This window comes from Tachypleus tridentatus, chromosome 9, assembly GCF_004210375.1.
Source record: "Tachypleus tridentatus isolate NWPU-2018 chromosome 9, ASM421037v1, whole genome shotgun sequence".
NCBI classification, from domain to species: Eukaryota; Metazoa; Arthropoda; class Merostomata; order Xiphosura; family Limulidae; genus Tachypleus; species Tachypleus tridentatus.
The window spans coordinates 61253806-61268391 of record NC_134833.1 but is presented as its reverse complement, the minus strand read 5'-3'; the positions used below and the strand labels follow the sequence as shown (position 1 = coordinate 61268391).

General features: G+C 32.4%; 1 long non-coding RNA gene across 1 annotated transcript; it reads left to right on the top strand.

The window, feature by feature from the left end:
* Positions 1-2582: 2582 nt before the first annotated feature.
* Positions 2583-6536, top strand: LOC143225307 (uncharacterized). The gene is made up of 5 exons (XR_013013782.1): positions 2583-2759; positions 3211-3290; positions 4126-4230; positions 5038-5131; positions 6403-6536. It is a non-coding gene; the product is annotated as an uncharacterized LOC143225307 (long non-coding RNA).
* The last annotated feature ends 8050 nt before the right edge of the window (positions 6537-14586 follow it).

Genomic DNA, 14586 nt, shown 5'->3' with positions numbered 1-14586 from the left:
TTTTCCTTTCCGTGTTCATACAGTTTCTGACTCTTCCTCCCTAGCAACAATAGAAACGTGCTTATTTGATTGTTTTTGAAATTCGCCAAAACAACACAAGGACAAACTGCGTTAGGCGTCCCTAATTTATCAGTGTAAGGCTTAACGACCTGGTCATATCGCACCTTCATAGTTTTTATTTTTCATGGTGACAAATAATATACTGATGAAAAACTTCGACACTTTGTTGCATAAGTTTGGTGCATCGTTAGAAAGAAATGATTCTATTTCAATAAAACAATTATCAAACACATCGAATACAAGAGATTAAAATTTTTCTTAAAGTGATTTGAAAATATAAATGAGATATCTATACGAAAAAGTAATTTTGTCTGAATACAAAAAAATAACGATTAAATTTTTGCTCGTGTGTGTTTTCTTATAGTAAAGCCACATTCGCTATCTTTTGAGCCCACCGCGGGGAATAAAACCCCTTATCTTAGCGTTGTAAATCCGTATACTTATCGCTGCACTAGTGGGGGACTCATTTTATGCAAATAAAATTTGAAACAATTGTCAACAATTGAAATATCGTTCAAAAAATTCTTAATTTTTTTTAAAATCCGAAAAAGAAACAATTGGTGGTCGACTTCATTTGATTACTGCATCCAAGTGTTACGGTTCCGGCATCGTCAGGTGGGTTAAGGCGTTCGATTTGTAATCTGAGACTCGCGGGTTCCAATCCCCGTCACACCAAACATCTTCGCCCTTTAAGCTGTGAGATCGTTATAAAGTAACCATCAATCATCCGATTCATCGGTAAAAAGTAGCCTACGAGATGGTGGTGGATGGTGATAACTAGTTGCTTTCCTTCCAGTTTTACACTGCTAAATAAGGAACGGCTAACGCACATTTGCGCGAAATACAAAAACAAACAACACGTCTTATATTTATAACTTTTTGCAACAATCGTTTATGTAGATCGAGCATAGACATTGCCCTGAAATGGGAACGAGTAAGTGCGGGTTACTCATGCCCTCATGTGCCATATATAAATATGCTTAAATGTTGAAAAAATATAGAAAAATAAATAAATAAACCAAAATCTAGTGGAAGAGGTTTAAGAAACTTCAACCTCCTCGGTAAACAACCATCAATACCCAAATACTCATACAGATAGAGAATTTATAACTTTTCATAAAATATGCATCTTATGCCTTGTTAAAATAACGCCGAATTTTTGCAACAAAGCACCAAAATTCTTCACAATTTTGCATATATGAACAGGAATACAACATCAAGATTTACTTTATTTTAAACCAAGAGTAAATAAACATGAATGTGAGACACTATTCTGGATTCGGTTAGGACGCTATTTCTTGTTTATTATATTCATTCATTATATTCATGTTCGCCGTTTCAGCCGTTGGGATTTATAAGGTAGTGATAAGCCTCACTATTTGTTCATAAAAGAGTTGGCGGTGGGTGGTAATGTTGTCTAATACTGCTAAATTAGGGACGACTAGAGCAGATATAGGTAAAGTAAAGAATAAAACCATATATTTGCAACTGTTTATCTATGTTTTAGAATTGTAGGTAATTTAACCAGTACTGTGTCCATATATTAAGCACACGAGCACCTGCGTGCCACATTTAACAGAACAAACATAGTGGGCATGTTTTGGAAATGCATGTGAATTATTACGACGTTAAACAAGCACTGCCTCATCAAACGTTTTATGTTTTTAAGTATTGATTAAAAACTAATAACTGAACTTAAATAGTACTTAAATACTTCTATACTGGGTAAAAATGAATATGAAAATGTATACGTAATCTGTATAACGGAACAAATAAGTAAACAAATTTATTGTATCAGAAGATTTGAAACTTTGTGGTAGAGGTAAAGTATTATCGATCGTATTACAATATAACACGAGGGAATAACTGTTGTTATTTATACATTCCATCGTTGATGTCACATTTAGAAAATTAAATACAAACCTATATTACATAATTTTTGTTATAGTTCAATAACGTTCCATATCATAAACTTTCATCATATTCCCTTTGACATAACGGTATGTTCAATGTTTATAACGTGTTCAACATTAGATGATTTAAATATCCATGTTTCATTATTTGCATTTAATGTTAAACATCTTTGGAAAACAGGAACAGCAAGAAAGAGAAGGAGTAATGGAATTGAAGAGAGAAACGGTGATTCAAAAACTTGAACAGTATTAATCGTAAAGTGTGTTTGTAAAACACAAGGAATTCATGAGAATCGCAAAAAAGATAAAACAACTGTTTATTTATATCTATAGTATTATAAAAACTTGTCAGACGTGTGAGTACTTTCAAGGAAATAAATGTATTAAGGGTCTAATATGTATAACGTGCTGCAATACAGTGAATTTTTTCACAAGGAATGAAACCGTAAACGAATAGATGTGAGTCATGTGACTTTATTTTATAAAATGAAGTCTCTTGTGTTTTAGATGATCACTGTATTATTGGTTCTTACCAATCCGGAAAGAGGTTTACAATGATTGGTGAAAACACGAGTTAAGTGATTATGTTTAAAATAAATACAAATTAATTTAAACCATTGGCTGAAAGATGTGGATAAGTGATATAAAAAGGATTCCCAAGGCAAAATATTTGTGAAAACAGCAACATCCGCAAAATGAAAGTTCTATTTGCAGCTGTTGTTGTGCTCATAAACTGGACGATGGCCAAAAACAACGCTTTTGACACAGGGTGGAAACTGCTGTGTAGTAAGTTCATTTTCAAAATGTATTACTATTTACTGTATTAATTAATAGTATTACTGGAATAAGTGTTCTCTTTTTGTTTTGACAGTTAGAGAAACAAGCAATAGAAAACAAGAATAAAATACCATTAAAGCAAACTTCCTTATTTTCACATAAACATACTATACATAAGAAATATAGTAAAATTCTTTAGTTAATAACATCACACTCTCCGATGGCTCCAAATAGTCGAGGGTCACATTAAAATTTCTTCAAGATAATATTTCAACAAGGTTATACATGAATGTCTGGAATAATTTCATTAAAGTTTCACACTTCTATTCATGTCTAAATGTTCTGATCTATTGTTGGGGTAAAAGAATGTAACTTCTTTTCATTTATTAAAGTATTTTGTTGTAAGCTAGTATGTGAAATTCCTTCCTAGGGTAACTTAAACACGTACCTTTCCATGTAGAGCTGAATAAAGAGAATCCTGGAAAAATGAATGAGGTAAAAGAGTGCGATACAAATTTTTTTGGAGAAAGGGCATATTGGGTAAGTGTTTGGAATATTATTATTAATCAGTTTTTATTAATTCATTATAATTTTAGAAACGATGTGTTATTACTGTGAACAGCAGATTTCCTCTTCAGTAAAGAGCTTCTTGGTGTACGAATTGCAATTAAAATTACATTGATATTGAAGGTTAGTTTAACACAGAAAGAGTAAATGTTAAGATTCAAGGATTAAAACAACAGCCCCAAACTAGTACAGCGGTATGTCTTCAGATTACAACGCTAAAATCAGCGGTTCGATTCCCTTCGGTGGGCTAAGCAGATAGCCCGATGTGGATATAAGAAAAACAAACACACATTAAAACAACAATATTCAAATATGATAGTAAATTATTGACCGATAATACCGTTTTTCAACATTATGAAAAGTGTTCATAACTTATTCAAAACTTGAATTTTTTACAGACAGTAAAAAAAACTTCCAGTTTTAACTGATATTTAATAAATATTAAGGTTGGTGAAATAGGTATTTCCTTCTTTAAAATACACGATGTGTAGATGTATATTGGACATAACTCACAGATTTGAAATAATATAATATTAATTTTGTCTTACTTTCCTTGCTATATATATATTTTCCATTATTTGTCTCTGTTTCAAAAATGTTGCATATCCTCAGTTCATGTCAAAATAAAGATTTCAATTTGATTGTAAAGGAACCAGAGGTGAAGCATGTTTGAAAATAGATATAATAAAATTAAGAACAATTATATTGCTTTTGACACATAAACGTACGTTTACGATTAAATATCACAAAACGAAGTTATGGAAAGTAACATAAAGCTGATATAACAGAAATTGTTTTTCATCTCAAGCTTCCAGATGCAATTCGAAAATGTGAAAAAGCAGAATTTCCTACAGATAACTTGGACTAGTTCTTGAATGAAATGTGTCGTGAAGAAAGAGAAGCGGCTGTGCAGGTGATAATTAAATATAATGAAATTTTGTACTTAATTTTTGCTTTCGTAATCAAAATTTATTTCTGTTTGTACGAAGAACTACTGCGGCAACAAAATTATTTTATTTCCCTACTCTACAGAAACTAGTTATTATATATCATCACGAGATTATAGAACAATTGACAAAGAAATGAGGTCTCAGCAATTTAAATATATTTTATACGACTTACTACAGCGTCTAAAAAAATTGTTATCGACATCACTGTAGATGTTGGCTTAACTTCAAATCTGAACTCAGGCCCATTTCTTTTCTATTTCAAACAACATTGTTTTACGAAACAATCTCAATACTCTTTCCAATTTAGTTTAATTTTAAATTGTATAAAACTTGTATTTCATAATTATTTAATTTATAAATCCGAAAGTCCATATACAATTCCTTTATTTGAAGACTTCTCTGTGAGACGTTTAAAACACAAACACTCATATCTTATCAGTCAAAGAAAAGTTTTAAAGTCACCAATGTTTTTCAGTTTCGAAACGTCTCTTTGACGTTGATTTTTATCTAATTATACTTAATTGTTCTGCATGACTCCATGTTTATGTATATGTAATTCCATAACTACGTATGTGAAACAAACCAACTGATTGAAGTTGCAATAAATTATAGGAGATTTGAGTTATGTGATCTATACTCACCCTAAAACTACAATATACTTTAAGGCTTTAAACAAACACATCTTATATTTATTAAAGCTTTTTATTCTTCAAGGTTTCAGTCTTGAAAAATCTCAAGTGACATTAAATCCTGTTTATATAATGGTGTAGGAAATGAAAATGTGTGTCGGTGAGAAATATGCAGAACTTCACGTGGATCCAGAATCTATAATCATTGAAGCGATTAGCAAATGTTTGTGAAGACGTAAGTTAACATCAGGTTAAAATATATCTGTACATTTGATACATTAAAGAACTACGCCGAAAATTCTATCAACATTATTTTCTACAAGAACATTTAAAAATATTTATAGTTTGAAATAAGGTTACGTGTTTTTTAACAGTTAGACCCTGTAATAACTATTGACGTATCAAATGCCTTACTTTAAGAGAAAATACCACAGCAATCGAAAATTAATTTTATATATTAGTGTTGATTAATTATTTAGTTTTATTTTCGCAGTATAGAAGGCTAGCACTTTAATTATTCTTTTATTTTTAAATATGTGGTGTTATGAAAATATGTGATAATATATAAAGACTTGTACAAATACAAAAAAAAAGACGTTGAATAAAAACCTACATTTCCTTACATAGATTGATAAAGTATCCTTCTTAAAATGAGTTAAAAATATTAAGTCGTATATCTCTCACAAATTCTGCAATGATAATAACACGTAAGAAACATGATACAATTATACTTCATTCCCACTCCATTACACTTTAAAAGAGAGACAGGTAGAATCTAATGAGGATCACGGGTTCGAATTTTTGTCCCACCAAACACGCTTGTCCGTGTCGGAGCGTTATAATATAATAATTGCTCTACTTGTAAATGAAAGAGTAGTCTAAGAGATGGCGGTAGGTAGTGATAACTAGCTGTTTTCCTTCAAGTCTTTCACTGGTAAATTAGGAACGACTAACAAAATTCAAACCAAACATGCCCAAAAAAACTAATGAGGATAGTACTGTAGGATAATTTCACGTAGAATGGCACTGGTAACCCACGTTAAAACATTATGGTACACTGCACTTTAGAATAATAATTGTGATATAATAAAATTACAATTGTAATACAATAAAGAAGGGTTGTACTACGAAATGAAATATAATATCTATAAACTATTATATGGTATCAACATATAATCTGATGAAATCTAAAACAAGAAAAAACAAATATCTGCAAATAGATAAATTTTATTTAATCTAAAGAGAAAAACTAACTTCTATTATACAAGAAAATATTTTAAACATTTCATTTCCCTGACTACCAGCTAAGTAAGATTTATGAGTTTTTCAATAAAAAAAACAACAACTTTTGTCACCATTTTAGAACAATGGTCAGAATTTTGTGATTTTTCTACCACATTTGGTATTAATTAATGTGACTAATATATTATACGAAATATTATTGGATTTAATTCGATGTGTATTGACAATAATACCTAATCGTTTCAATGTTATTTTTCTTTACAGCTTCAACCAATCACTTAACAGTTGATGAAGATCATCTTCTACATTTTGCCTATAATATAATAATTTGAATCTGTCGTTGTTTCTTTTTCTTTGGAATATGTTTAACTCTCAAAAACCTTTATCTTGAAAATAAAACTCTCAAAGGAACAATACTGTTAAGTTTGTATTGATTTGTTAAATATCACTTTCAGTTTGTAGTGGAACAAAGGGTACCGTGTGATTTTGATGATCAAATTTAATACATGTTGTTTCTTCAGTGTCTTGTTAAAACGGAAAAATCCAGTCATTATATTTTATAAACTGAAAAAACATTATTCTAAATTATTCTCATAAAAATCAACGAAGAAAAGTCATCACTTTTATGTGCTAAAAAAATTGAAAAAAATTATTTTTTTATACCTACACGAATACACTTATTAATTTCGTAAAAGAGTAGCTCAAGAGTTGACGGTGGGTAGTGATAACACTGCTAAATTTAAGACGACTAGTAGCTTTGCGCGAAATTTAAAAAAAAACAATAAAAATGTTTGTGCATGGAAGTATTGTCCATTTACACAAGAAATAAGTAAAATAATTAAATTATTTGTAATTAAGTCATTTAGAACACGAAACTGAACTGCACTACAAAAGTTTCGTTAAACCTCAAATATAGTCTGTTTGTACTAATAAAGGTGCGACGTTTTCAGCACAGTGGTTGGTGCAACACTCTTGTATATATGCAATTTTGTCTGCATGGTTATTGTCGTTATAAAGTTTAAAACTATCTCAATCTTATAAGCAGCAGATATGAAATGAAATGAAAACAAAAATGCGACTGTATGAATTATGCTGAGATTGAATTTGAGAAGAAAAAGAAATGAAAGCAGCATGTACAATTCAACATCAAAACGGCCAAAATTAAGATATAGGAATCTATATTAATATATTCACGTTATGTCTACACTGTAACAAAGACCATGAAAATAAACATTACTGATATTGGTTGAGACGGTGACATTTCTTTTTTTCTTTTTTGAAGTTCGCGAAGAGCCGATCAAGGGCTCTATGCGCTAGCCGTCCCGACTTTAGCAGTGTAAGACTAGAAGGGAGGTGGTTGGTCATCACGACCCACCCCCGAAATTCTCACTTAAAAATAAGTTTTGCACGTGACAACAGGTAATATCAGTAGAAGCTCCAACGGCTAAACCGATTCAACCCTTGGGTCCGCCCGCAGGTCAATTCACGACCCAGTCACGTGACAATACTATGCCTACCACGGCAACCGAAACTTCAATTTTAGCATCAAAATTCAACAGACTTAACACGGAATCACTGATGTGCAAAAAAAAAAAAAAAAAGGAGAAAAAAAAGTATACATTACAACATTTAGAAGAGGTATGAAACCAATGTGTGTATTATATCGAGGCCCTAATTCCCTATCTGCCTTGTTGTATTTTAGACGGGTGTACATAAGGTATTAACTCAATGTGTTTCACAAACAAATAGTTAGTCATCACCACCCACCGCCAACTCTTGGGCTGCTCTTTTACTAACGAATAGTGGGACTGACTAAAGGCGTTACATTATATCGCCCCCACGGCAGAAAGGGCGAGCATGTTTGGTGTGAAGAGGAATCGAACCTGCGACTATCAGGTTACGAGTTGAGTGTCTTAATCACCTGGTCATGCCGAGCGCGGAGAAGGTGACATTGTCTTCTACTTTAAAGTATAAACTAACTATTTCGTGCATGTTCTAAAATTGTTCTCATTACAAAATATAGAAATATGAATTTCTCTAAAGCATCCATTCACAAATTTTCTCTTTCTGGTAAATAGTGTAATATAAATATAAATTATTATACAATATGATTTTTAAGCTATAGAAATTTGACAAATACAGAACATTAAATAATCATATCTTACTTTTTGTGTATAGGAAGTTATAACAAGAAGGAGAGAAAAACACGGTGACCTGTTGTAAAATTATCTGACTCTGATACTAAAAACTTTCAAATACTTCGGTTCTAATGAAATCTTTATTTTCAGCCATAATATTTTAAACGAAGAGTACCCCTTTGTCAGTCCATATAACGAAAAGTCCAGGTATATTAAGTATTTTATCGTCCTTTATAAGAAACATTTTTAAAGAAAAATATAAAGTTGCAATCATAACAAAAAAACAACATTTTTGGTAACATAACAAATTTGGAAAATAATAGAATTATTTCAATGCTATCCTTGTGTACTTCGAAAACAAAATTAAACATTACCTTTTGGACTTCACATTTATTTCGTATGCACTTGGGATTTCAGTGTAAAAAAGAACTATGATTGATATGACCTCGAAAATGACATAAGGAACATAAACACTGGGTAGGCAGCAAAACGTCATTTCATACAACTAACAATAAATTTCTCCAATCTGTCTATTTATGAGTTACCTTCCTGTCAACCGACTTTTGAATTATCGTGTATAATTCACTTTTTTTATTGTATTTCTAGCTGTAGTTCATAACGAATAATGAATATTGATTTATCAAAAACAAAACTCTAAAATTAGCATCAAATAATAGAGAAATTCACAGTTAAAGGATCGGAACACAAAACGATAGGGAAAGGAATGGATGAAATAAGACATTATGCAAATGCTTATCCATTAGTTGGAATTGTAGTTAATTTTAGCAGTATTTTCAATACATTGAGAACACGCGCACTTGCGTGCCATATCTAACGGAACAAACTCAAAGGACAACGCTATTAAAACGTGAGTTATTGTTGTGTTAAGCAAACAAATGGTATACTTACTCACAAAACATGTTAGTTTCTAAGTGCTGATTAGAGACTTCACAACTGAAGTCAAATGAGAATTAAATAATTCTACCCAAGGCAAAAATATTCACCACTCTTCATCTATAAGATCTTGAAAGGAATACAAAACTAGTTTGAATTAACCCAAAATAACGTTTTGTGCCAGAAAAATTTAAACGCTGAAGGAAATGTAAAACATTATCGATCATATTAATATGAAGCACGTGAGAATAACAGTTATTATTTACGCACGATGTCGCCAACAGCGTATTTAGAAAATAATTAGTGAGCTAGTCTTAAATGTAAAATAACCTTCAAACTATTTATGCGTATCTCATAAAATAAAACAATATGAACAATATCACCATGTTTCCTTTTTGTAACCACAGAATATTTATGGTTCAATACATATGTATGTATGTATTTGTTTTATTCCCTATGTTTAACTTGTAAGATTGTTTAAAATTACATACGTTTAAGAAAAGAGTATGTTTGTTTGTTTTGGAATTTCGCACAAAGCTACTCGAGGGCTATCTGTGCTAGCCGTTCCTAATTTAGCAGTGTAAGACCAGAGGGAAGGCAGCTAGTCATCACCACCCACCGCCAACTCTTGGGCTACTCTTTTACTAACGAATAGTGGGTTTGACCGTCACATAAAAAACGCCCTCACGGTTGGGAGGGCGAGCATGTTTAGCTTGACTCGGGCGCGAACCCGCGACCCTCAGATTACGAAGTGCACGCCTTAACGCGCTAGGCCATGCCATGTGTTATTAGGTTTGATGGATGCAGGTATTTCGCAAAAACACAAAGATTCTTCGAAACGAAAACCAAATTTGGGTTTGATTTAAATTGGAGCATATGAATAATTAATTATATTAACTAACGTTTGTAACTTGATTAAAAATGAAATTTGCATTATAGTGGCAATGATCCTTAAATTGAAAAAGTGCAAAGTTGTAGTTCATACTTTAAATTTGTATGAATACGGTCTTGTAAGTTATAAGTTTGTCATTTTGTCTGTCATTTGCACATGTTAGTCTACAGTTTATTTTTTTAAATACTTAGCTAAAGGTGTTATTGATTGATTACTTGGAATTAAAAACAAAGCTACACGACAAGCCATTTGAGCTTTGCCAGTCACAAGTGTCGAATCCTGGTTTCTAACAATATGAGTCCTCAGATTAATGCTGTGCCTCAACGGTGCCACTGAATATTCTAAAGAGTAATGACATATTCGGTCTTGTGACTGAACTCTGCCATACCCGGTATTTGTGACTTGGGTGGCTGAAATTGAAAAAAATGTATTACGTTATTTGATGCTTTTTGTCGCTACTAATTTTAATATGAGCATAACAGTAACATTTACACTAAAATTTGATTGAAAAAAGCTTCACACAAATGTTTTGAAATATTAAAACGTACTGTCTATCCTTATCATATTTGAGTTGAATATTATTTTTATTTTTTTGATTATAATTTTAGTTTCGGCGCGTGGTTTAAAATTCTAATTACAACAAAAAAGCTTAATTATGAAAACTGTGAACTGATTGAGTTTTTTTGCATCATTTAATGATTGTGTCTCAAGAAAAAGAACCTTGAAAACCTGCAAATATGAATAAGCAAATATCCACTCCTTATAAATGTTAATTACAAATTATTATGAAGCTTCAGCTATGATTGTTGTATTTGTTGAACGTTAGATTATCTACTTCCAAAGGAGTTGTAATGTAGTGCATTAGATTACCCACGTGACAAGCTGTTGGGAAAAAGAGGAAGGTTAACGTGTGTTTTAGCCAAGGCTATTTGTTTGAAAGTTAAATTTTATTGTCCGCTAAACCGATTTAACCTACTCCGTCTGCCTGCAGGTCATTTCACGACCCAGATTGATGTCAGTAGTATGTCTACCACGGCAATCAAAACTCCAATTTTAACATCATAATTTAACAGACTTAGCACGGAATCACTTATGGAGAGAAAAAAAGGAGAAAGAAAAAGTATATTTGACATTATATGACAACATTAAGAAGAGGTATCAAACCTACGTGTGTAGTAGGATATTGAGGACCTAATTTCCTGACTGCTTTTTTGTATTGTAGACAGGTAACCATGAGGTATTAAAAGAAAAATACATAAAAAACAAAATACACGAAATCGTATATTAATAAAGAGTTCCAGGATAAACTACAACTACATTATAAATAACCTCAGTATCTCTCCCCTTAAATATTATTACGAAGAATCTTAGAAGCCCTTTCAGTACTAGACAAACGTATTGTTCGGTACAGTGTTTATTCTATTTTTTTAAAAAAAGTTTAATTGTGTATGCACACAAGCAAAATATGAAACAGTGTTGTGAGTTAAACATTCACGCGTTTAATTTTTTTATGTATTCTCTTTTTTCCTCTTTAATATATTGTTTGTTTTGATGAATTTTGCGTAAAGCTACTCCAGGGCTATCTGCGCTAACCATACCTAATTTAGCAATATAAGACTAGAGGGAAGGCAGCTTGTCATCACCACCCACCGCCAATTCTTCAGCCACATTTTTACCAACGAATGATGGGATTAACGGCCACATTTTAACGACTAACGGATGAAAGAGCAAGTTTGTTTGATGTCATAGGGGGCCTGGCATGGCCAAGCGCGTAAGGCGTGCGACTCGTAATCCTAGGGTCGCGGTTTGCGCCCGCGTTGCGCTAAACATGCTCGCCCTCTCAGCCGTGGTGGCGTATAATGTGACGGTCAATCCCACTATTCGTTGGTAAAATAGTAGCCAAAGAGTTGGCGGCGGGTGGTGATGACTAGCTGCCTTCCCTCTAGTCTTACATTGCTAAATTAGGGACGGCTAGCACAGATAGCCCTCGAGTAGCTTTGTGCGATATTCCAAAACAAAAAAAATGATGTGATAGGAATTCAAACGCGCGACCCTCCCATTACGAGTCGAGTGCCTTAGCCACCTGGACATTCTGGGCACCAGGACTGTATGTGCAATCTCACAAAAGTAAACTCTGATGTATGTGTTCAAGATAGTAACAACGAATAAACGGACATAGGTGCAAAGAGTATACAAATTACAATATCAGCTTACAATTGTCCATAAATTAATATAACGCAAAGAAAAAGCAACTACCAAAGAATCCGTGTGAGAAAACAACTTGCTAAGAAAGGTCTGCCGAGCACTTGACCGTCCCTCGTATTGGTCACGTACTTATAAGTTCCGATCCACTTCTACAGGTTCCTTGTTTACTGGTTTATAGTGTAGTGTATCATAGTGCTCGTCTGATGACTTCCATGTGCCTATACTATTTCGACTTAATGTATTTCAAGCATGGCATTTACTGCACATGAAAAATATCTCATTTAAGAATTTTGCAATTTTTTAAACGTTTATACTATAACAAAAATACTTATTCCAAGTATATGACTGAATAATTGAATCAGGGGAAACAGAATCTGTTATTACTGATAGCAATGGAGTTACTTCTAGTATAAATTGTAGTAGTATTAGCAGCACTATTAAATGTAGGCTTGTAAAGATATGATATTGATATTTCTACTTCATAACGATCCATATATTTAAACCAAAACAAAACAAAATATTTTAATAAGTATATGCTTTTATCTTTTCAATTAACAAAAAATTGAACTGGTTAACTTAGCAATTTGCTCGTAATCGTATAGTATGACTGTATTACTGGATGAGTTGTATGGATTATTTGCAACTTTTGTGGTAGCTGTTTTTGACTTATATTTACAGTTCCAGTTATGTTGCATAAAGTTCCTGACTCTTCATGATTAATTACATTGGATTTTTCCAATGTAATGTGGACTGTGGAATGCAAATTATGCATAAATTACTTCCAGCACAGTTTGTTACACTATGTTTCTTATTTTTGGTAGGGGTGTCATAAATTATACTTTATTTCGGATGTGTCTCATTTATTATATTACGTACGTTACGCACTAATACTTCAAATAGCCGGAATTTATTTTGAGCTTATTAGTTAATTAAATGTCAATAGGTAAAAAAATGTATGTTACTTTTCTCAAGATTGATACACACTATTTCCTTTTTTTGATAAAACAAATATATTTTAATATACAACCAACAAAACTCTAAAATTTATAATAACTGTTTCTACTTATAGTTATTAAAACGATGGTTTATATATAACAGTTTTAGAAACTTACAGACAAAATCGAGTCTTCAACTAAATATTTTATCAACGATTCAGGTTCACGCTGAGAAAATTAATTTTGAGATAATACTGGTCACCTCACTTACGCTGACACGTTTTTCTTGGCTAGCCACACATCCTTACAAGCACTTTTCTTCCGGAGAAAATATTTAATGCACTCGTCGGAATAACAACGTCTAAAGTAATTTATTTTAAATGAACGGCTTCTAATGTTCGAAATCTGTAACACTCCTGGCCTTATTCTGTAGTTTTAATAAACGATAATCACAATTGTAGATTCTTCGGCCTATGGCGTACCGACAGTAGCTGTCCAATAATATTCTCACAGAGATCCCGGGTATCGACTAGCCCCTTTTTATACAAATCACACAACACTCTTAAAACCTTTACTAAAGCTCTCTACAATATTTTAAATCATTAGTATTGCACACAAATCTTGTATTACATTCCTTACTCTTATGCACACGAACATTCTAAAAATTTCGATAATAGATGGGACTTGCACAACACACATTTAAGAACATATGTTGCAGGTAAAGATAAAAATATACAGAAACAAGCGAAGGTATAATACTAAATGTTGTTACTCCGTTTTTGTAGCTACTCTGTCCCCATATGGTATCTCTGGGATTAATGAAAAAGTAGATACGTTAGGGCCTGTTAAAAGAGGTTTACATCTCCAATGTGTGTTTCACGACGGATGTAACGTTAACAGCTGGAACACAAAAAATGAGGCAGAACACGTGCACTAGCACAATAAAATATTTTTTATTGAAATCTTGCATTTTACACAACAATAACAAAGCACGAAGCTTCTAAAAAAGTTTAAAACAATTTAGATATATAATAGATATGAACCTAGTTCCAAGTACATTTCTTTCTTGAATGTTTTCAATAAGAATCTTAAAAGGTTATTTAGTAGTAGAAAAATTGGTTCCAAAATGAATAATAGGGCAGATCTTATTTTTATTGTGAGTATAAATACCTGTGTTCATTTATCGGGGTGTGGCATGGCCAAGCGTGTTAAGGCGTGCAACTCGTTATCTGAGGGTCTCGGGTTCGTATCCCCGTCGTGCCAAACATGCTCGCCCTTTCAGCCTTGGGGGCGTTATAATGTGACGGTGAATCACAATATTCGTTGGTAAAAGAGTAGCCCAAGAGTTAGCGTTGGGTGGTGATGACAAGCTGCCTTTCCTCTA